The sequence below is a fragment of the Mauremys reevesii genome, linkage group 1 (assembly GCF_016161935.1).
Source record: "Mauremys reevesii isolate NIE-2019 linkage group 1, ASM1616193v1, whole genome shotgun sequence".
NCBI classification, from domain to species: domain Eukaryota; kingdom Metazoa; phylum Chordata; order Testudines; family Geoemydidae; genus Mauremys; species Mauremys reevesii.
In genome coordinates, this window is record NC_052623.1 from 17,691,618 (window position 1) to 17,714,693 (window position 23,076).

At 48.8% G+C, this 23,076-nt stretch overlaps 1 protein-coding gene across 3 annotated transcripts in view; it reads right to left on the minus strand.

Annotated features, from left to right (window-relative positions):
* The window catches only part of P2RY6 (pyrimidinergic receptor P2Y6), a 94,396-nt gene that overhangs the window by 55,774 nt on the left and 15,546 nt on the right, over window positions 1–23,076 (minus strand). For 2 of the 3 annotated variants that reach the window (XM_039489154.1, XM_039486834.1), the window contains exon 1: window positions 14,140–14,478. The exons of the other annotated variant lie outside the window; for it this stretch is intronic. The gene's annotated coding sequence lies outside the window, so the exon portion shown is untranslated. Of the gene's footprint in view, window positions 1–14,139; window positions 14,479–23,076 lie in introns of those variants that run through there. 3 annotated transcript variants of the gene reach the window in all.

The window sequence follows — 23,076 nt, forward strand, 5'->3', positions numbered from 1 at the left end:
CCCTCTGTGGACACACTTACAAAATTAAACTAAACTAAACCAAGTTAAGGCCACACTAAGGGCACATCTATACTACCCTGCCATTTGGACTAAGGAGATGTGCGCTCGAGAGTTAAGTCAGGACCTTTAGATTCATGCCTGTGTGTCCACACAGGGGAATTACCACACAGCACTTTGGTGCACACTGCTATTCACACCCAAAGTTCTTGTCTACACAGGGATACTCAGGAAAATTAATCTGAATTAACTAAAGATGTGAATTTAAAGTGGAATAGTTAAACCACCTTAAACCCCGGCATAGACACGCTCTCAGAATTAAATTGGCCTTAGTTCAATTTAGTTTAATTTGCTTCCAAATTCCAAATTTCATTTTCCAAACTAAACCAAATTAAGGCCGCTTTAATTCTGACTAAGAGCATCCACATAGGGATTTCAGTTTGAACTAATCCATTTTAAAAGTTCATTTGGATTAATTTTCCCAAGTATCCCCGTGTAGACAAGCCCCAATTCTGAACAACAATGTCCTTATGGGGTTTTAATGCCGTTTAACTAACCCACTTCAAATCCACCTCTTTAGTTAATTCAGATTAATTTACTTGGCTGTCTCCAAGTATACAAGCTCTCAGTCCATGGCAGGCTTGTGCGTGTGTGTGCGCGCACACGTGCAAGATTCACACCCCTGCTTGCCACAAACTAACATTCATATTTAGTAGTGCAGAAGCCCTGAAGCAAGTTCTGAACAACCCCACTGTCTTCCCACTAGTACTGGAAAGTGCAACACACTTACGATACCTAGAATGATGTTATGGTTACAGGTGGGAGGGGACACCCCAGCTTTGCTATCATTACAAGCATCGGGTTACCCACAATTGGATGATATTGTCCTCGAACCTCTTGACTTCAAAGTCCAAGACCCCCCCAAAAGGCACCTCTTAGCTTCAATAAGCAACGTTAACATTGACCTGAAACTGAGGATTCTAAAACCAATGTTTTCTTACTGTAAACCGGGTGTCATGCATGTCCATCCTCTTTCAATAATCCTACAGGTCTGTACTGATCTGTGATAAATGTAATTTTAGTCCCAAGTTGGTCAACTTAGACTGGATAGGTAAAGCTATTAAACACTTAACTTTTAACATGTTTTCTGTTATTAAAAAAGCAGGTTTTTATTTTTTTTTAAGTCATTTGAAAAAAAGAATAGAGTCCGCTGCTGATGGCTTGCGGACAGTCTTCCGCTGGCTAATGGGCCTTCCAGCCACATTGAAGATCCTCTTGCTGTTGCTGGCTGGAATGCATAGCACACTTCTTGCTCCCACGGCCAATCTGGGATACACAGCGCTCTGTTCTCCCACCAGCTCAACACATACCATTCATTTTCCATGATGGCCATCTGTGCTATGTATGGCCGCACCTCATCCTCTCGTAAATCCTTCACTGCCGTGTAGATTCCTCCCGGCATCAAAACCAGCCAATGCTTTTTTTGGGCAGCTAGTATCATAGAATGTCAGGGGTGGAAGGGACCTCAGGAGGTCATCTAGTCCAACCCTCTGCTCAAAGCAGGACCAATCCCCAGACCCCTAAATGGCCCCCTCAAGGATTGAATTTATAATCCTGAGTTTAGCAGGCTAATGCTCAAACCACTGAGCTATTGGTGGATCATCAATAATGTTGCTTTGCTTTACAGGACCCGCTCCACCTGCTTTAACCTGCACACTTGGGAGCAAACTTCACCATGCTTGTGGTTGGACAGCACACAAGGCCAGAGAAATAGTGCACCGCAGAATGCACCGACAGGTCGCAGCAAGCAACTGCAGCAGGGTACACTCGCCAGCTTGCCACGAACGGAACGTTCCTGTTTGCAGACAAATCCTGAGCGATACCCGATCCGAGCCTGAAGCCTGGTCTTGCTGGGTTGCAGGGCTCCACCTTCAGAAACATAGCGCCCCCTAACTTGCTGGCTCAGTACTGACAGAGAAGGAAGAGCTCCCCCTACCGATCACCTTTCCACCGCTAGGACAACATTTGTGTAGCTGGTTGCCCAGTTCAGGATGTGTCCACACAGCAGCTTTCCTATCACCATGAGCAGGTTTCTAACCTACACCTAGTACCCTGACTGTGTTTTCAGCAGTGCATTCTGGGAAGCTATCCTATAATCCCTCAGAGCAGTTGCCCACCCCAAGGACCATGGGTACCGTTTAAAAGCTTCCCTCCCCTTCCCATGTAGGAGTAGGAGATTTCTCACTCAATAGCCATAATCCCCTGCTTCTGGAGTCACATGGCAGAGCTTCCTGGCCCTGCAGGTTGCTGCATCCTCTGGTGTCTGGATTCTGCTGCTGGATATGAGGGGGGATTTGATAGCTGCTTTCAACGACCTGAGAGGGGGTTCCAAAGAGGATGGATCTAGACTGTTCTCAGTGGTAGCAGATGACAGAACAAGGAGTAACGGTCTCAAGTTGCAGTGGGGGAGGTTTAGGTTGGATATTAGGAAAAACTTTTTCACTAGGAGGGTGGTGAAGCACTGGAATGGGTCAGGCTTGACAAAGCCCTGGCTGGGATGATTTAGTTGGGGATTGGTCCTGCTTTGAGCAGGGGGTTGGACTAGATACCTCCTGAGGCCCCTCCCAACCCTGATATTCTGTGATTCTATGATAGCCGGGTAGCACAGCGGGACAGACAGAGCACTGGGAAGCAGAGGCAAGTGCAGAATTGTGTGTCCCTTTGAACTGCCAGAGTGAGCTGTGAGGAGGGCAGACACTGGACCAGGCCAAGCTCCCCTCACCCGTGGGACGGTGATGGGTTGAAGGGAGCTGTGGATGTTCCAGGCTGCTTTTGTCCACCTGTATGTGAAGCCAGGTGCTATCTTACAAGGGGAAACCACCCATGAGAGCTGTTGTCCTCAAGGACTAGGGTGTTACCTGCCCACATGCATCCGCTACTGCTCCTCCCTACTGGCTCAGGAAAGCACACACAAAGGGGCATGACACAGGAGCGGGCAGGGCAGTAAAGTGCAACCCATCTCAGTGTTTCAGTGTCCTCGAAATACTGGAGGACACTGGCCGAGGGTGCGGCTTCCCAAGCTGTGCTGGGGCTAGCAGTGGGACTCCCTGCCCAGCTCTTTCCTCCTCTCATGGGGCCACCCAACTCTATGGCTCTGAGTCCTGCTGCTCGGTAGTCATGCAGGCAACGGTGGGTCAGAGCAGGTGCTTGCTGGGTGTAAACATGGCTAGCCTGGCAAAGCCTGTATGATATTAACCATGGCCACAGAGTCCCTGGAGCTGCCTACCTCACCCACCAAACTCCCAACAAAAGCAAGTAGAAAATGCAGATTTGGCAATGCCAGACCTCGGAAGCAGCACACACCCGCTAGCTTGCGGGGACGTGCTGTCCCCAGTCAAAGGAGAGCGCTCTCGCCTGGCCAGATTGATTTATTTGAAGCATGAAGTGCTGCGTGAGTCCCTTGCCCGCCGTATCATGCCACATGCTTGGTCGCAGACCCAGAGGCAGTGCAACCCTCCTTTCCCTCCAACACCCATTATACTGTGGCATCATAATCACAGGCTCCGGCGCATTACAGATCCCCTCCACAGACCCAAACGTATCGGGAATCTCTGCCTTCTGTAGCACCCCTGGGGCAGAGAACCACGATCAGTCGTCCAAAAACCATTTTCCTTTATGTCTCCCTTAAAGCTGCTGCCATCGCAAGGCATCAGAGAGGCCTCTCCAGGAGACTGTCCCTCAGTCTGAGACCTACGTCATCTCAAAATGCTTCTCTGTATGCTGGGTTAACATGTTATACTGGAGAAGCCATTGCTACAAAGCTGGTCCCTAATGCAGCCCTCCTATTATCTGCCTTACAGTAACAGCGATCAGGGCTCCAGTGTGCTAGGCGCTGTACATATGCACCATGAAAGAGGTGGTCTCTGCCCCAAGGAGCTTACAAACTAAATAGTCAAGACAGAAGGGTGGAAGAAAAGTATTATCATGATCCCCATTTTACAGATAGGGAAGTGAGTGGATTAAGTGACTTGCCCCAGCTCACACAGAGGATCTATGGTGAGGCCAGGACTTGAACCCGGATCTTTAACTGCTCATCCAGTGCTCTGTTCACACAGGCCCCTTCCCTTCACGTGGTGCTTGACGGGTGGCACATGGAGCCGCTTGCAGCCGTGGGGATGAAGCAGAGGGGGGTTCGTTCAGAGGGACACCTCTGAAGGCGATTGCACGTCTCACTCCGGCAGGGAAGGAATCCGCAATGCGTTTTGAGAAAGTTTTTAGAAGATCATTCTAAACACAAAAATCATCAAGGCTCTCACAGCTTGGCAGCCCCGTGCTTGCTGGACATTTACTTAATTGGCCAAGACTCTCCATTGGCCAGAAGCCTCCCCAAGACACGTCTGCTCCGTGAATCCCCAAAGTGTTACTTATATTACGGTTACACGTAGGAACCCAGCATAGCTGCAGGCCGTTGGGCATTGTACAGACAACTCACAACAAAGCAGATGGCACCTGCCCCAGACAGCTGACAATGCAGGTGTCAGACGGGGGACAGAACACATTAAACTGTAACGCGACTCCCTCTTCGGCAAATAATTGGCTGATTGTAACATCTTCAGGGCGGGGACTGTCTTTCTTCTATCTCTGCCCAGCGCCTAGCGCAATGAGGTCCTGATCCACCCACTCCCCTGATACAAGCAGGGACTGTCTGTACAGCGCCTAGCGCAATGGGGTCCTGGCTTAAATCAAGATGTTATTGAAGAACAACCCTCTAGCCTACCTAGGATTTGGAGGCCTCATGTCAAAAAGGCACCAGGGGAGGTGCAAGGCCACATAAGCAATTGATTGGTTGCCCCCAACCTAGGCTGTCTCCATTCTCTTTGGGCCCTATGAAATTTTGGGGTGCGGACGGGTTGGCAGAAAAGGGATTCGATTGTGAGCTCTGCTCATCGCAAAAAAAATAAAACAGGACTTTGCTCAGGACAGATTTGTCAATATCTCTTGTTTTCACTGGCAAATATTTGCACTGGGAACAGGAGGACCCCTCTCCCACCTGTGTCAACACCCCCCAGCCACAGCCCTATGAGCAGCAGAAATGCCACAGCAGCCCGGTGTGGGGCTGGGTCAGCTCCAGGGGGCAGAGCTGGGGCCCAGCTGCCTGCAGCTGAAAGAGGCCCTTGGCAGGGGGAGATTGATTAGCTAAGAGAGGAGCCTGCATTATTGTGGGCCTAGAGAGGGAAGCCAGGAAGATATGGGGAAAAAAGCCGCAGTGGGGGGACAAAGGGGAGCCATAAGGCACAAGGGAGTGACATCCCCCCCTCAAGAGAAGCTCATCAATTAAACCGGCTGTTTGAGGGGCCCTCTGGGGAGTTTTAGGGGATTTTTCCCACTCCCTTCTAGGGAGGGGCTCTAAAGGGATTGGACATTTCTATGGCGATCAAGACTCTCCAGAGTTAATGGATATAAATGGGATACTTTATGTGTCAGGGCTTAGCCAATCTCTGTTAGAGACCAGGATGAGAGCTAGGTAGGGGGCAAGTTATCCCACATCTCCCCACTCGGAGGTTCTTGCACCTTCCCCTGAAGCATCTGGTGCTAGCCACTGTCAGAGACAGGGTGCTGGGCTAGATAGTGGGTCTGATCCAGTCCAGCAGTGTCAATGTTACTGAAATGTAACAGCTGTGCACCCCGGCTGCTTGGCAGACATGGCAGGTAGTTAGGGTGAATTCGTTGAGGGGACGGAGAAACTGCCTGTTAGTGGGAGAATTCTCCCTGTCACACGCTGGCAGCTATCCAGCCTTCCAGTACAGCCCTGCTATTTCTAGGCAGTGCAGGAAATTGGGTATGTTTCACTCTTACTGTCTGTCTATCACACTTCCTCATTTTGGACCCAAATTATCTCTGGCTCGACACAGGAATCTGATGTCCCCACTTTTACATTTCCGAAGAATTCGTTGCTCTGCAATAAAAACCACATTCTCCAAGCAGGCACCCATCATGAGTCAGGCCCCCAAAAATCACGAGGCTGGCTTTAAAAACAATGAGACAAACAGTAATTATCTGGGGGTCTTTTCATGCAGCTTCCGGGATTTGAGCCTTGAGGAATCCCATTTTCAATTTTTAAATTTTCAACTACAAGGGCTAGCAACCTACTTCTTTTGAAATAAAAGCTGAGATTCTCCCACAAACCACCTGGCCTCAGCAGCTGAGGCTTTTACGAAAATTACCAATTATCACAAGCCTCATAAATAATAAAATCACAAGAGTTGGCAACAGTGCAGTAGCGAAGGGTCTTGCTGATGTGGAGATGACGGTGATTAGTCATTTTTTAAAGGCACCAGATAGAATTTTACACCTACTTATTGATGCAGATCAATGTGTTAGGGGACCCGTTTTCCCTCAGCCTATAAAACAGAAGAAGAGCACAACTGAACGAAGATACAGAACATGCTGCTCAGAGGGGAAGGATGGTACCGTCTCCAGCAGCGAGCTGCCCCGGCTGCTACTCAGGAAGACACAAGTGGTCACAGTGCCTCTAGTCAACTGCACAGTGCTGCCCCAAGTGGGGGAAGGGAATTTCCTTCCTGACCCCTACACTGATCTCTCTGGGCCTGATCCAAAGCCACTAGTGTCTTTCCATAGGTTTCAGTGCACTTGGGCTCCATTTCTTAATGCTGAAAAGCCCTGGCTCAGCAGCACACTTGAGCACATACGTAAATCCCATTGCTGCCAATGGCAGCTAAGCGCATGCTTTAAAGTTAACCACATACTTAAGTGCTTTGTTGAATCGGGGCCTAAACCGCAAACCTCTGCAATGCAGAGCCAAGAGACAGATGTCACAGAGAGCCGAAGAGCAGGTCTACGCTTTGAGCTCGGGGTGCGATTCCCAGTTCACGGAGACTCACCTGTTCTAGATTGACCTGAGCTAGCAGTAAAGCGTAGCTGCAGCGGTGGGCAGGGCCGCCCAGAGGGGGGGGCAAGAGGGGCAATTTTCCCCAGGCCCCTTGAGTGTTTCCCGCCTTCCCGCGAATTCTCTGGGCGGCCCTGGCGGTGGGAGGTTAGTCCTCAGCACAGCTCAGCTGTGCCTCTGGTGCCACGACCCGTGCAGCTGGAAAAGATTGCTAATTATAAGGATTTGTTAAGCTCTGGAATAGGTTTCTGAGGGAGGCTGTGGAATCCCCATCACTGGAGGTTTTTAAGAACATGTTGGACAAACACCTGTCAGGGATGGTCTAGGTTTCCTTGGTCCCGCCTCAGCACAGGGACTAGATGACTTCTCGAGGTCCCTTGCAGCCTGACATTTCTATGACAACGGTGTAAAATAACATCATCTTCACAGGAAACAGAATATAATTTTTCTTGCCCTTTCTTGGCAAGTTAGTTAAATTTACATGCTAAACATTTATGTCAGCAAATATTTTTAACACAACCTCCAACTGACTTGTTCAAAGCAGATGTCCCTTTCAAGTCACATCAAAGCAATCGCAAGTATGCTGCGGCTGTCTCTTGTCACTTAAAGAGATAGGCACTGCTTTTTTTAAATTATTTGAGTAAAGAAGTTTTAAAAAGCTTCTCTGTTCCCAAAAGTTCAACATCGGGGCATGCAGAAAATGAGCAAACTTTAAACTGGAAGTAAGAGGTATATTTTTGAGGATATTTTAGCATTGGAACAGATTACCAAGGGATGCGGTCAATTCCTCCATCCCTTGGAGTCTTTAAATCCAGACTGGAGAGAGTCTCTAGTGCAATCAAAGTGTTTGGCTTGGGTGAAATCTATGGCCTGTGTAATACAGGAGGTCGGTCTAGATGATCAGAAGCGTTCCTTTAGATCTGGAAGAGTCTGTTTACAAACGGATGGCCTGCAAACTGGGCACACACTAGTTTGTTTAGTTCAACTGAGGATCAGCGCCAACATCTCAGCACTGAGATATGTTTACAGTGAGTACAATCAAGTTTATTATCAAAGGTTAAGATTTAAGAGGTGGTGAATAAGGATAATAATGGAAACCGAAATTATTACATATAAAACAAGAGGTATAACGTGGTTCCTAGAGTCTAAATTGAATTTTAACAGGCTATAAACCGTTGTTTAAAGTAGTTTTGCCTCACCTAAAGCAACTTCCCAGCATCTCCAATCAACATGACTGGGATCCCTCTTTCATGAATGCAAAATGTGCTGTCCTTTTACCTTCCTCTTATATCCCTGAAGTCCATTGTTTTGTCCCCGGCGTCAGGATGACTTCCATGGTGGGCTGGCTCCATGTTGCCTTCACATCCTCATATTGATGTTGTATGTAAATAGGCTTATATTGGGTTGGCTTACAATGCTTATTTCGCATGGGATCCAAGGCAGACAGGTGAATATACATCCTTTGTCTGGTCAAAACCTGCTTGTCAATCCTATTTTGAGTCAGACTTTAAAATGTATTTTCCAATAACTATATACAACTCCTTAAAGATCATCTATACATACATCTCACAGTGATTATGAAGGTCAGTATTAGATACCTCACTTGACCCTTGTTGGATAAATACCATGAAGGCAGTGCATTGGGTGTAGTGAGTTTGTCGGGCCTGTCAAGAGTTGTTGTTACAGAGCAAGGAACACGTTGCCAGCTGGCACTGAGGAGTTTTTAGGGTCACAGCTGCATCACACAGGATCCTGCCATAGTAAACCAGCTGTTCCCAGTGGTCCGATCCTGCAGTATTTTATCAGCTCCAAAGAATTTAAATAAGGGTATCAAATCTCCATCCTGTGAGGTACTGAGCATCTCCTAGAAGGCGCTGGGAGTCCTCAGCTCCCGCTGACTTTAATGGGAGTAGCTCAGCACACGCGGTCATACTGCTCTTCTGACCTTCAGAACCTGCCCAATTTGGGGGCCTGATGGTTCAGGAGACTAGGAAGCATCTAGCCTGATCACTGAACAGAGTCAAGGTTAGGTGGGCAATGCCCCAAAGCCACTATATTTCTGATGGCTATTTGGTGACCTGTGTGAAATGCATGGTTGGTCTAGTGAACAAATACCCACCTTCCCAGCGGGGCAGGGGTGGGGAGACAGAATAACAGGTATAAGATAGGTACACTGAGGCTATAAATAAGATGCACATTTTTAACACTGAGGGTCATTAATCATTGGCACAAGCTACCGGGGGATGCTGTGGATTCTCTATCACTTGAAGTCTTTAAATCAAGGCTGGCTGTCTACCCTAGCGCAACCACAAGCCATGGGCTATGGAAGGAATCAGCGGGTGAAATTCTCTAGCCTGGCCTATGCAGAAGTCAGCCTAGATGATCATAATGGAGCCCTATTAATAATTATGCATAAAATTCATCTTCAGAAGCCATGCCTGGAAGTCACTTCACCCAGCAATGGGCTATTTCCCAGTAATCCTGATATCATGGCGACGGGCAAAGGAAAAGAACCTCAACAGAAAAGATTTTTACAGCGGGGGAAAAAACAGAACGAGATAAAAGTCACAACGCTGCTGCCATTGAAATCAAATCAACATCAAAGGATCCCAGCCCTGTAATCCGACTGCTGGATGACTGAATGGAAACTACATTTCTTGCTCATGCCTAGAAATGGTCCCTCCAGAATGGAGCAGAGGCATCTTGGTACAGCGACATGGGAATCATGTTCATTTTGACACAACAGCCTTTTTAAATACATCAACAGATCAGGGATAGCTGCAGGATTTTAAAAAGGAGATGGAATCATTTTATTCATTAAAAAACAAACAAAATTAAGACACCCTGTGGGCAAGAAACAGAACCTCCCCCACCACCAAGCCACAGCTTCTCGCTAAAGCCCCACTGCATCAGTGCACTGGTATGTCTGACCCAGAGATTGGCATGGTACCATACCAAGCATCTGCCTTTCCCTGGCACAAGACACCGAACCTGGGTATTTATCACATCTTGCAAGACTGCCTACGAGCATATAGCCCTGTGCGCTACCGTTACTCATTTGTTACCTACCACAGATAAGCTGCTTTTAGGGCTGGTGATGGCAAACGAGGAATGGAAAGGCTTGAAGGATTCATATAAAAATGCTTGCAAATGTACTCCTTGCAGCTGATGAAGCACACTGACTCCTCAGCCTTTTGAGCCATGCAAACGTCAGACCTGGGGCCCAATTCTAGCCTCTGATGCAGTCCCTTAGCTGCTTAGCCATCGCCTGGGGAATACCTCTGATCCTGGACAGTCCAGTGTAATGGCCCTGGGCTCATCCCATGCACAGACCCAGCACAGGGTCATGCTGGGGGAGTGGCAAGGGCATAAGAATGGCCATACTGGGTCAGACCAAAGGTGCATCTAGCCCAGTATCCTGTCTTCTGACAGTGACCAATGCCAGGTGCCCCAAAGGGAATGAACAGAACAGGTAATCATCAAGTGATCCATTCCCTGCTCCCTATTCCCAGCGTCTGGCAAACAGAGGCTAGGGACACCATCCCTGCCCAACCCAGCTAACAGCCATTGATGGACCTATACTCCATGAACTTAGCTAGTCCTTTTTTGAACCCTATTACTGTCTTGGCCTTCACAACATCCTCTAAGAGTTCCACAGGTTGACTGTGCGTTGTGTGAAAAAAATACTTCCTTTTGTTTGTTTTAAACCTGCTGCCTATTAATTTCATTAGGTGACCTCTAGTTCTTGTGTTATGAGAAGGAGTAAATAACACTTCCTGATTTACTTTCTCCACACCAGTCATGATTTTATGGACCCCTATCATATATATCCCCCCCTTAGTCGTCTCTTTTCCAAGCTGAAAACTCCCAATTTTATTAATCTCGCCTCACAAAGAAGCCATTCTATACCCCTAATCATTTTTGTTGCCCTTTTCTGAACCTTTTCTAATTCCAATATATCTTTTTTGAGATGGGGCGACCACATCTGCACGCAGTATTCAAGATGTGGGCCTACCATGGATTTATATAGAGGCAATATGATATTTTCTGTCTTATTACCTATCCCCTAATGATTCCCAACATTCTGTTTGCTTTTTTTGATGGCTGCTGCACATGGAGTGGATGTTTTCAGAGAACTATCCCCAATGACTCCAAGAGCTCTTTCTTGAGTGGTAACAGCTAATTTAGATCCCATCGATTTATATGTATAGTTGGGATTATGTTTTCCAATGTGCATTACTCTGCATTTATCAACATTGAGTTTCATCTGCCATTTTGTTGCCCAGTCACCCAGTTTTGAGAGATCCTTTTGTAGCTCTTCACAGTCTGCTTGGGACTTAACTATCTTGAGTAGGTCGAGAGCAGATTTGGCTCTGCCTATTCAGAGCTGATGGAGTAGCCCAGGCATGTCATTCACAGCAACCCCTGGCTGGGGCCACAATTTAAGAGGCCATCTTTGGCCCACCCCAACCTCTTGGGCTGAGCTCCTGAGAGGGTTCAGGCCATGGATTCCAGAGCCAGCCAAGAGTAGAGAATTCAAAAATAAACCTTGCAATCAGATTAATTCTTTAAAAAAAAAATTAAGTCTGGAAAAAAGAAAAGTGTCCTACACTTTATAATGGCCTTTTAGCAGGGCGACCAATCGGCCAGTTCAGGAAGGGGAACATTATCGTTCGGGTGTTTGCGTGCACACACCATAATGAGCCACCAGAACACAGCCAAGGCCAGGCACATTGGATGCCCGCCATGTTGGCTGACACGCCAGGGACCTCCAGAGTTAAAAGCATTGTCTCCAGCTACAGCAGATTGAGCTAAAGGCTCCAGCTCCTTAGCTGGGGCTGTGCCAGCCTCATATTCTCGGTGGATTGGGCACAGAGAAGTCTCTGTAACATACAGCAGTGGGTCATGCCTGTGCTATGTGTTAGGGGGCTTATTCCTTCACCCTCTCACTTCCCTGGTCCTTCTCGCATGAACAGAGAGCAACAATACCCGAAGCCCAAAGGCACAAACAATTTGACCTTAATTAGGGTGAACTTCCAGCAAGCATGATTCCAGTTTCCTTCCTTAGTGTCCCCCTTCCCAGCTCTGACACCACAGAGCCTTGCCTGTGTCCCTGTTTCTGTTTCCATCCCCTGTTCCTATTTCCCCCTTTAGCAAAACATGATCCCAATTCCCCCATCCCCAGTCCCTGTTCCCATTTCCCCCCCACACACACACTTCCTGATTGACTGCAGACTATATAATAAAACTTGAGTTCTGCTTAGCTATACCTTAACCAATCATTTTACTGACACGTAACTAACCAATCCTAACATACTGTAACATGATTATTTAACCAATTACATCCCACCACCTTAATTGGTTTACACCCAACAAAAATGAATTATACAGCAGACAGAAACAATCACAGAACCAGTCAGAGATTATACAGACAAACAATAGGGAAGTGGAGACTACAGTGATAGAACAATACAGAAATGAGGATTTCACATCCCAGCTATTGATAAGTGAGTTCCTGCCAGACAGGATGCTATCAAACTAAATTTCCTTTTACATCTTCTAGGCTCTTCCCTTTCTCTGGAAGTGATAGGAATATCAGGACAGGATTGTATTTCTAACAGCCCAAGTGCACCTTATTTCAATGTGACTAGTTTGGAATGTGAGGATGTGACCATACATTTCCCAGTTTATGGCTGGCCTCTGCTGCTTAGCTGAAGAACCAGGCCTCAGACTGTCACAGTAAGAGAAGGCCATTACACAGACAGACAGTGATTTTTTATTCTTTCCTTTACACATTTATAACTAGCTAGGTGATAAGAATACACCTAAATTCTTAAAGTATAGGCCTTTGCAGACAGGCCTGAATATCTATATCCTAACACTATGGTTGTCAAGTATCAGAGAGGTAGCCGTGTTAGTGTGAATCTGTAAAAGTGGCAAAGAGTCCTGTGGCACCTTACAGACTAACGCTTATGCTATGGTTGAGAGCTTCAACGCTGTCAAAGGGGTATGGACACCTTATTCTCATTAGGATTAATGGGCCCAGGGCAGCCGAGTCCACTAAGCAGCTTTGAAAAAAATCTCAGCTTTGAAGTACAACAAGTTTGTGACACTCGCCTGACTCAGTCTTTTTGTTCTGAGTCTGTACAGCGCCTAGCACAATGGGGTCTTGACCCAAGACTGGGGCTGTTAGGCACTTCCACAATACACATAATAAAATAGTAACAATAAATAATAATACTAAGTTCTGTTCACACATCCGTTTTTCCCTTCCCCATGACACAGGCATTGGTCAGCCATGTTTGTATGTTCACACCTACCACACTGCCTGACTGCTTTTGTATGTGTGCATTCTGGGAAGCTATCCCATGGTTCAGCGGTTAAGGCAACCCCAAAGGTTGCTGTGATGAGTTTCCAACCATTGTAAGAGAGTGTGATTAATTCTTCTTTAAAAACAAAACAAAAAACACACACACCAAACTTTCCAATTGACAGACAACTACCCCCATCCCCACTCATTTCTTTTAATATTAGGTTTTGTAGCCATCCCTTACACACACACACACACACACACACACACACACACACACACACACACAGTGTACTTTTGAACCTAATTTGGTCAATTGATAGCGTACCTTTTAGTGAGACATATTTACAAATAACAAGGTAAGAGCCCAATGCTGCAACAGGCTGAGCTCCCTCATCTACCAGCGACGTCAGCGCAAGCTTACAGCAGTCTGGGATCAGTGTCCTGACTGCACTGAAAAAAATAATGAAATTACACCATCTAGGCTGGGAAGGAGGCCAAGGCACTGCATGTCTGATCACCGAGCTCCGGCAGGGTCCAGCAAATACAGCCCTGCTTTCCTCTCAGAGCAGCTCCTAAAATAAACAAACATCCCCAGCGGTAAGATTGCAGTCAGCAGATCCGGAGCTCTAACTACGGGGCCACATGAACAAGGAGAGTACTTGCTCCTGGGAGAAGGAATTAATTTCATACATGCCTCAGAGTCCACAGAACATCCTCGCGGCCACGAGAAAGGGAAAACAAGTGGGTCGATTTAACTCATCTGCCTCCACATTCAAAACACCGTCAGGCGGAAAGACGACACAGGTTCTATCACCCTGAACTAAGTCTGGTTCAATATTCAATTTCATGAGGCAGAGAGAAGCCCAGGGATTCGTCACTTAATACATTCTTCTCATACTGCTGTTTATTTTCATTCTGCTACCTGAAATCCCTCTGCAGTTTCAGCTGAAAGTGGTTATTCTTTACTTCCAGTTCTAAACTCTTGTGTAACGTGGCTGCCACTGGAACAGGTGCTGTGCTGCTCCCCAGAGCCAGCTCCACATCGGGGGGCAAGTAAGAGGATTCCTGTGTCCGTACTAAGTACACTGGGATCCTTCTGAGTGAATAGGTCTTCTTATGCAGGCGCACGTCATGCCTCCAGAGATGAAGCTGAGTTTCATTTGGCACCAAAAGCTGGGATTCAATCTCTTCGTTACGTATGAAAAATGCACTGTACCCTCCCCCGACTCGCAGCACTCACTCTTTGCCTACAGAATGGGTTTTCAGAGCGTTTACAAGTAAATCTGTAGCCCTGTTTGAAACGGGACTGCACCAAAGTGAACTAGGTACCTTCCAGTTCGTGCCAGCAGGGACTACTCGGGGCAGTTAGAGCACTCTGCAATTCACACCCCCGGAATCCGGACTGCGGTATCGTGTGGAGAAGCCGTAAGAGACAGTCTAGCACTCTGAATACAGTCCGCTTCGTGATAGTAGCATAGGCGCCAACTTTCCCCGGCACGACTGGGTGCTCAACACCCCCCGCCCCAGCCCCGATTTCACCTTTTCCCCTCCCTTGCCCCACCCCCATTCCAAACCCTTCCCCAAAGTCCCTGCCCCAACTCCTCCCCCTCCCTGCCCCATTGGACCCCTTCCCCAAATCCCCACCCCAGCCCCGCCTCTTCCCTAAGTGCACTGCTTTCTCCCTCCTCCCCTCTTCCTCCCAGCCACGCAAAACAACTGTTTCGCGGCACAAGCGTAGGGAGCTAGGGGGAAAAAGCAGGCATGCAGCACGCTCCGGGAGGTGGCAGAGGTGAGCTGGGCAGAGGGGTGGGGAGCTGCTGAGCATCCACTAATTTTTCCCTGCGGATGCTCCTGCCCCAGAGCACCCATGGAGTCAGCGCCTATGATATGAAGGAGAAACCCCAGCACAGAACATTGGCCACCATGTCTCTAAGAATTCCCTCCCTCCACCAGGTTACGCTAATTGCTGTGAACTAGAGGGGCACAGCATATCATCTGCTACTGCCGCGCCAAAAGTAACCAGGGAACTGTCCAGCAAAATAAAACCTCCTGAGTAAGGGCAGGATAGCAGAGCTGAATGCCAGCTGCAGTGACGATTCTGCTGGTACTGAACCTGACTGCTGGACTACCGGCCCAACGCCCCGTTGGCTCCATGCACGAAACTCCCACGGACTTCGCTGTGAGCTGCACCCTTGCAAGCAAGGGCAATGCTAGCCACACACCACAGGCCTCCGCTGAGTCATCGATTATCCACCAGCAGTAGGGTGGCCAGTTGCCCGGTTTTCGACTGCAAAGGGGACCTGACAGTGTCTAGTCAGATCTACTGACTGGATACCCAAAGTCCGGTTACTGTGACCAGGAGAGTCAGAGAGGTGCTGGGTCATCATCTGCTCCAGCCCCTACTCAGCTGGTGCTGCCGCCTACCTTTGTCAGGCGGCTGCAGCTCCCAGCCCCGGTTCCGCAGGCAAGTCCCTCCTGACCCAGATGGCAGGGGTGGCAGGTTTGTATAATTTTTGGTGGTGCCCAGAACAGGTCCAAGTCCCACCCCGCACCCACCTGCCTTGTAAGCCAATATATATATTTTTAAATAATGTAAAAATGTGAGGGCTCTGGGGTGAGGCCAGGGATGAGAGGTTCACAGTGCAGGAGGGGGCTCAGGGCTGGGGCAGAGGGTTGGGGTGTGGGGGGGGGTGAGGGCTCTGGGGTGGGGCGGGGCCAGGGATGAGGAGTTTGGGGTGCAGGAAGGCTGCCCCCGGCTGGGGTCAGAGAGGAGGACTCCCCCGCAGCCGTCCCAGACGGCAGCAGTGAGCTGCGAGAGAGGGGCCCCCTCTCCTCCCCCGCCCCAGCAGCACACTCACCTCGCACCACTGTCACTGTACTTGCTCCTAGGGCCCCTCTCAGGAGGTCCAGGAAGCCCCCTCGCCTCCCCTGTGGTGGGTGCCGGGGGGGGGAGCTGCCATCACATGTGCACCTCCTCCTCTGCTGCTGCCCCTCACTGGGGGTGGGGGCTGCCCCTTGCCCAGGGTGGGGCAGGAGCGGTGACTGGGTGTAGGGGGGTCCCCTGTGCTGGTGGAGGGTCCCGCTGGAAAAGGGAAGGGTCCGTCCGTCCGTCTGAGGCGGAAGGGCAGGGTCAGGATCAGCCTGCCCTGGCACTCGTGGTTGGGGGGTGCTAGGACCCTGCGGCGGCAGTTGATGCGGGGAGCCGGCAGAGCGTAGCACAGAGCAGAGCTGCTGGGGGCAGCCGCCCACTGCCCAGGGCGCAGGCAGGGACGTTTGGGGAAGGCAGGTGGGGCTGGGGGAGAGACCCGGCCCGGAACATTGGTGGAGCCAGGCCCCTGTGCCCTGAATATTGCTGGAGCTTGCTCTCCGCTGTGGGTACGAGCACCATTACCCGATTTCCCACCTGGAATTTTCTGGTCATCGCTTGGCGATTGTAGTTTATTTGTTGGGCCCCTTGTGCCCTCTCCATGTGTTCGCGCACTATGGGGGTGACTTGGGCTATCCTGTCTTTCATCTGCAACACATGCTTGATGAGGTTTCTCCCTGGGTTCGGCTGTTCTTCCCAACTTTCTTTGGCAATGTCAAGTATACCACGGGGGTGGCGGCCATATAACAGTTCGAATGGGGAAAACCCAGTTGAAGTCTGAGACACCCCCCTTATCGCAAACATTAGGTACGGTAGCAGGGTGTCCCAGTTCTTCCCAACCCACCTTACCACCTTTCATATCATGTTCTTTAATGTTTTATTAAAACGCTCGACGAGGCCATCGGTCTGCGGATGATAGACTGATGTCCTTAGGGTCCATATGTGGAGCATTGCACATAGATCCATCATTAATTTAGATACAAAGGGGGTTCCTTGATCCGTCAGGATCGCCTTGGGTAGTCCCACTCTAGCAAAAATTTGGATTAATTCTTTAGCTATGGTCTTGGACGTAGTGTTCCGTAGGGGGATGGCCTCAGGGTATCGGGTGGCATAATCCGGCACCACCAGTATGTGCTGATGGCCTCGGGCTGATTTTTCTAGCGGCCCTACTAAGTCCATAGCTATTCGCTCAAGGGGACTTCAATAATCGGCAGAGGTACCAAAGGTGCCCTTAAGGGTGTTCGGGGCCCATGTAATTGGCATTCCGGACAGGAGGCACAATATCGTCGAACCGCCGCATATATTCCAGGCCAAAAGAACCTCTGCAGAATTTGATCCAGGGTTTTATCTACCCCTAGATGCCCCCCGAACAGATGGCTGTGGGCTACTCCATCACGCCCCTCTGATGTTTCTGTGGTACTAGGAGCTGTTCCATGACTTGCTCTTGGATCCGGACTACTCTGTACAGCAGATCCTTCTTGATCATATAATACGGCCCTGGGCCCTTGGCTCTTCCTTCCACAGGGACCCCATTCACCTCAACTACTTCTTTGTGAATATTGTTATAGACTGGATCATTGGCCTGATCCTGTCCAAAATTCTCCAGTGAAGGTCCAATTTGCCCAAACTCAGGGGGTTCTATTTCCCTCTCCCTCTCGAGGGAGGTCCCTGGGGAACTGGACCCAGCTGTTGGCTCATCGACCTCCTGCCTAGTCCCCTTGTCAGTCGGGCCAACCCTTTCCCCTACGAGTACAGGCTTCCAGTTCTGGGTCAAGATTCTCGTTCCCCTCCTCTTATCTGCCCTCCTTTCTCGCCGAGTCTTCCTGGTCTTCCCAGGGGGCGAGAATAAATCCCGGGCAAATTCATGGAAAACTGGGGGGTTGCTAACTATCGAGGTCATCCCATTGCTCTCTGGGTTATTACTTTCTTCTGACTCCTCTCCAGGAAGTAGACTGCCAAACCCTGGGAAGTCTCGTCCTATGAGGACTGGGTAGGGGAGTTTCAGGACCACCCCCACCGTCACCCTAGTAGGGTTTCCCAGGACCTCTATCTTTACTGGGATGGTCGGGTAGTAATTGACATCCCCATGGACACAGGATATTCCTGTGCGCTTGGCCTGAGATAGTTGATCATGCCTGACCAACTTTCCCGAGACCAGTGTGACCGCGCTTCCTGAGTCTACTAACGCAGTCGTCTTTATACCACTCATTTTAACTGGCCATCGCTACCCCTACTAGATTTATTAGGTCACATGGTTCTTCTAGATTTCCCAGGTCGCATTGCATGAGCTCTTCTAGGTTTGGGCATTGGGCAGCTATATGCCCTATCTCTCCACATGCATAACATCGGTATGCCATGAAAGCTCATGCTCCAATACATCTGTTAGTCTATAAGGTGCCACAGGACTCTTTGCTGCTATAACTACAATGTTAAGTGAGGAGTTACTGTAATAGACCAGACCAACAAAGGAGGTCGTGAAGGACGAGTATTTAACCCTTGATTATTCCACCCCATTTCCCAGTTTGTGAGCTCACCACCACCACCTTCCTCCCTCATTTTCACCCAAAGTAACGACGACGTCTCAGGCTTCCTACCCACTCGCCCCTTTCCTTTAACTGCCTGTAACCGTCATCAACTCCCTTCCCACCCCACCTCCAAATCCCCGCATTCCTGTAAAGTTTACTGCAAAGCCAGACGCAAACCTGATTAGACATGTCAACAGGATGCTGGTGGGCCGGCAGGGAGGGACTCTTCCCCTGCCTGGAAAGTTAGAGGATGGGGAAGGGAATTCTCTGCTACTGAGCTAAGGCAGATTGGGAAACAACCTCTCTTCTGCCTGGAAGTGTCTGCTCCTGGCCAGTCCCCAGGTGGAGGGGGCTTCTACTGGACAGCAGGCTCTGGGGAAATGGCCTCTCCTTGCCCTGTGGATAGTTTCCTGAGAGGCTGAGTTAACAAGTCAGGAGTACATGGGTCTGTTTAGACTGGGAGAGAGAAACAAGCACAGCAGGAAGGCAAAAAAAAAAAGCTGCGCACAATGGGCCTGGCCCTCCTTTCGCTCACGGCGCTGTAAGCCTGGAGTCACTGCACTCAAGTCAGTGGCTTGATAATGATGGGAAGCCCGGGGGCAGGGGGGGATCAGGCCCTGTACGTACCTCCCCGCCCACATCCCTCACATGCTCCCAAGTGACGGCTTAGTTCTGCAGAAGAGCAAAAATGGCAGAGATTTACAATTGCAGAACCTGTGGTTTTCCTCAGCTGGAGATTTTCATGTGCCGGGTCGCGAGTGGAATGAGACAGTGTCTCTGAGCTGGGCCCACGGACCCTTAACTTCCCACAGTGATGGTTATCGGACGAGTAACGGCCATCGGACAATGAGCGTTTGCTGCAGCGGCACGTGTGTTAGTGTTACTGTTTATTGTTTGTGTTGCAGTGGCATCTAGCAGTCCCACTCGTGGACCAGGGTCTCACTGAACCAGGCTCTGTACAAACATTGAACAAACACCACATTCCCTGCCCCAAAGACCTTATACTGCAGAGAATTCTGAGTCACTTAGCCGAGCCCCTGTTTGACTCCCCCTGCTTCCCTAGGGACGGATAAAAGCTTTGTGGCTGCTACATTGAATTCTCAATGAAAACAGAAAATACCACTTGTGTTTTCTTACTAAATTGAGTGGAAACAAACCTCTCTTCCGGAGTAGCTTCTAATTCTCCAACCTCCTGGGACTATTATTTAGAAACGTAGTAATCACCATTAACATGTAATAATAATGAATACTTCGCTCTCATCTTGGGATCCCAAAGAGCTCTGCAAAGAGTCATTAGACGCAGCAAACCTCACGGTATGGCAGCTAAGCATCATCATTGCCACTTTGAAAATGGAGGCACACAGACGTGGCTTGCCCGAGACCACACAGCAAGTCGGTATCACAGCCAGGAAGAGAACCCAGGGGTCCCCTGCTGTAAACCCTGATCTCTGTTGCTGTCTCAGTTAAGCCTTTCGCAAACCCTTCGAAAGCCAGATCCTCTGCTGATATAAATCAAAGTAGTTTCATTCACTTCACTGGAGTGACACTGATTTACACCAGTGGAGGATGTGGCCCTGTGTATTGAAATGAAGAAACAAAACATGATCTCAACCCTACGAGTCCCTGACATGCAGAACTTCCACTGACTGCGGCAGGCGTCCCTGCTGCAGAGGGCTTTGCAAGCTGTTAGTAGGTTTGCCAAGTAAAGATTTTGCAGTAAAAAAGTGCTTAACTTTTAACTGGATTAAGCTGCTTAACACGCTCTGCTACATGCCCTCGCTGGCACCGTCCCTCCACAGGGCCACAGCAGTGCCAGTTATTCACCTAGTTATGCAGCCCTGTAAAAATGCCACCCTCTTTCGCTCCTCTTGGTATCCCACCCTGCCCACTTGCTACTGGAATAGTGCACGGAAACCTTGCTGCTGTTTACTGCTGGACGCTGCCCAGTGCCATTCACACAGCAGATGCCCACTGTAATTTTTCCCAGCGAAGTTGTTCTTTCTTTCCAGTCTGAATAGCTCAGTGTGAGCGGCTGAGTGGAATCATTGTGCCCAGCAAACAGGAGCTAAAATCTCATTGTGTCTGGGATCAGCATCAGACACAGTTTAAGGCCAGATTGGATCCCCAATGCTGTCTCTGTTTTCATCCTCGCCTCCTCTGATCCACCCCCAATGTCCCCTATTTCTCCTGCCTCAGTGGGTGTGATTTTCAGAGGGACTGTACACCTGAAGCTCCCACTGACTTTAGCAGGAATTCTCCTGAGTGCTCAACACGTCTGAAAATCAGGCCTAGTTCCTGTTCCCACAGTGACCCCGTCCCTGAAATGCCCTCCTCCAAAGCTCTTGTAAACTGAAATCCCTCCAAAACATTCAACAGGGACACGTCGCCCACCAGAAGTTAATAATAAATCTAACTTATCTGAACCATCACATGGCCCAGTCTTCCGAGGAAACCATGCAGGCCTGATCATTGTAACCCTTGTCCCATCCTGTGTTTGTTAACGACCCTCACTTGTGTCCAAACCGAGGCTGCAAGATCGCCAGGATGCAGACCGTGTCCTTCTTGGTTTCCATTGAGATGCCTGCTTCACTTTTGGAAAGCCAGAAAAATCACTCCTGTAAATCATCTACCTAGAACCTCGATATTCATGCCTAGCATCACAGTGTCCAGATTCTACATCTGAATAACACCAAGAGGTTTCGGCTCAGGCCGCAGATCCCAACACACCTCACATCTTGGCTGTAGCAGGGGTCACCTAGTAGACATTATACACGATGATGCTGTCATACAAAAGTATCCCCTCTTTAGAGGCCACTGAAAAGAAGAGAATTCTGTTCCTGGCTCTGCCACAGGCCCCTGGAGGACTTTGGGCAAGTCACTTAATCTCTCTGGGCCAAAGTGCTCCATCTATAAAGTGGGCCTCATTGATGTGTGTATTAAGGAAGTGAGCAGAGGCCACACTCAGGGATCTGGGCCCTACTGTTGCTCTCCCTCTGGACTCTCAAAAGACAGACCCTACCCCAAAGAGTTTACAATCCAACTATAATAAGATGAGACAACTGGTGGATACAGTCAGGTGGGGTGAGTCCAAGGTAACAGCACGATGATTACAATACATCTGTACCACCCTCATCATATTTCAATATTTCTTCAATGACTCGGATAATGGAATGGAGAATATGCTTATGAAATTTGCCACACAAGCAGAGAGATGGGTTGCAAGCACTCGGGAGGACAGGATTAGAATTCAAAATGACTTTGACAAATTGGAAAATTGGCCCGAAATCAGCAAGATGAAATCCAATAAGGATAAATGCAAAGCACAGCACTGAGGAAGGAAAAAAACCATCAAATGCACAACTACAAAATGGGGAATAACTGGCTAGGTGGTAGCACTGCAGGAAAGGTTCTGGGGGTTATAGTGGATCACAAATTGAATATGAGACAATGTGATGCAGTTGTGAATAAGGCTAACATTTTCACGCATATTGACAGGAGTGTCATTTGTAAGACACAGCAGGAAATTGTTCCGCTCTACTCGGCACTGGTGAGGACTCGGCTGAAGTAATGTGTCCAGTTCTGGGTGCCCCACTTTAGGAAAGATGAGGGTAAATTGGAGAAAGTCGAGAGAAAATCAACAAAAATGATAAAAGGTTTAGAAAACCTGACCTATGAGGAGAGGTTAAAAAACAAACAAATTGGGCATGTTTAGCCTTGAGAAAGCAGACTGAGGGGGACCTGAAAAGAGTCACCAAATCTGTTATGGGCTCTTAGAAAGAGGATGGGGTCAATTGTTCTCCATGTCCACTGACGGTAGGAGAAGTAGTAATGGGCTTAATCTGCAGCAAGGGGAATTTAAGTTAAATATTAGAAAAAACTTTATAACTATAAGGGTAGTTAAGGTCTGGACTAGGGAGGTTGTAGAATCCCCATCGCTGGAGGTTTTTAAGAACAGGTTGGAGAACATCTGTCTGGGATGCTCTATGTGTCCTGCCTCAGCATAGGGGGCTAGACTTGGTGACCTCTCGAGGTCCCTATGATTCTATGATCAGCATGATAAGCAGCAGTCACACCCTGCCAGCTCTGCAATCACTTTGGGTTGATCTGCAAGCACCACAGCAGAGGCAAGTTTGGGGGAGAGACTTCGCTTTCCCAAGAGCTCCTCCTCTGTCATCCCTCCTGTTTTCTTTTCCCTTTGTCCCTAACTGCTTTACTGTTCACAGCTTGGCAGTTCAAGGCGAAATGGCATAACCACAAAAGATCAACTTTTCTACACCCAAAGGGGAATGTTTATTTTATGCGGGGATCAGTTGCTCCTTTATGGCCATTAAGAAGCCCCTTTTATCTCCAAAGATCTTTACAAACATCAGCCGAGTAATCCAGCTTCACACCACCACATCTCAGGGAGGAGAGCATCGCTACGCCCGTTTGACACATGGTAGAATGGACATTGGAAATCAATGAACTT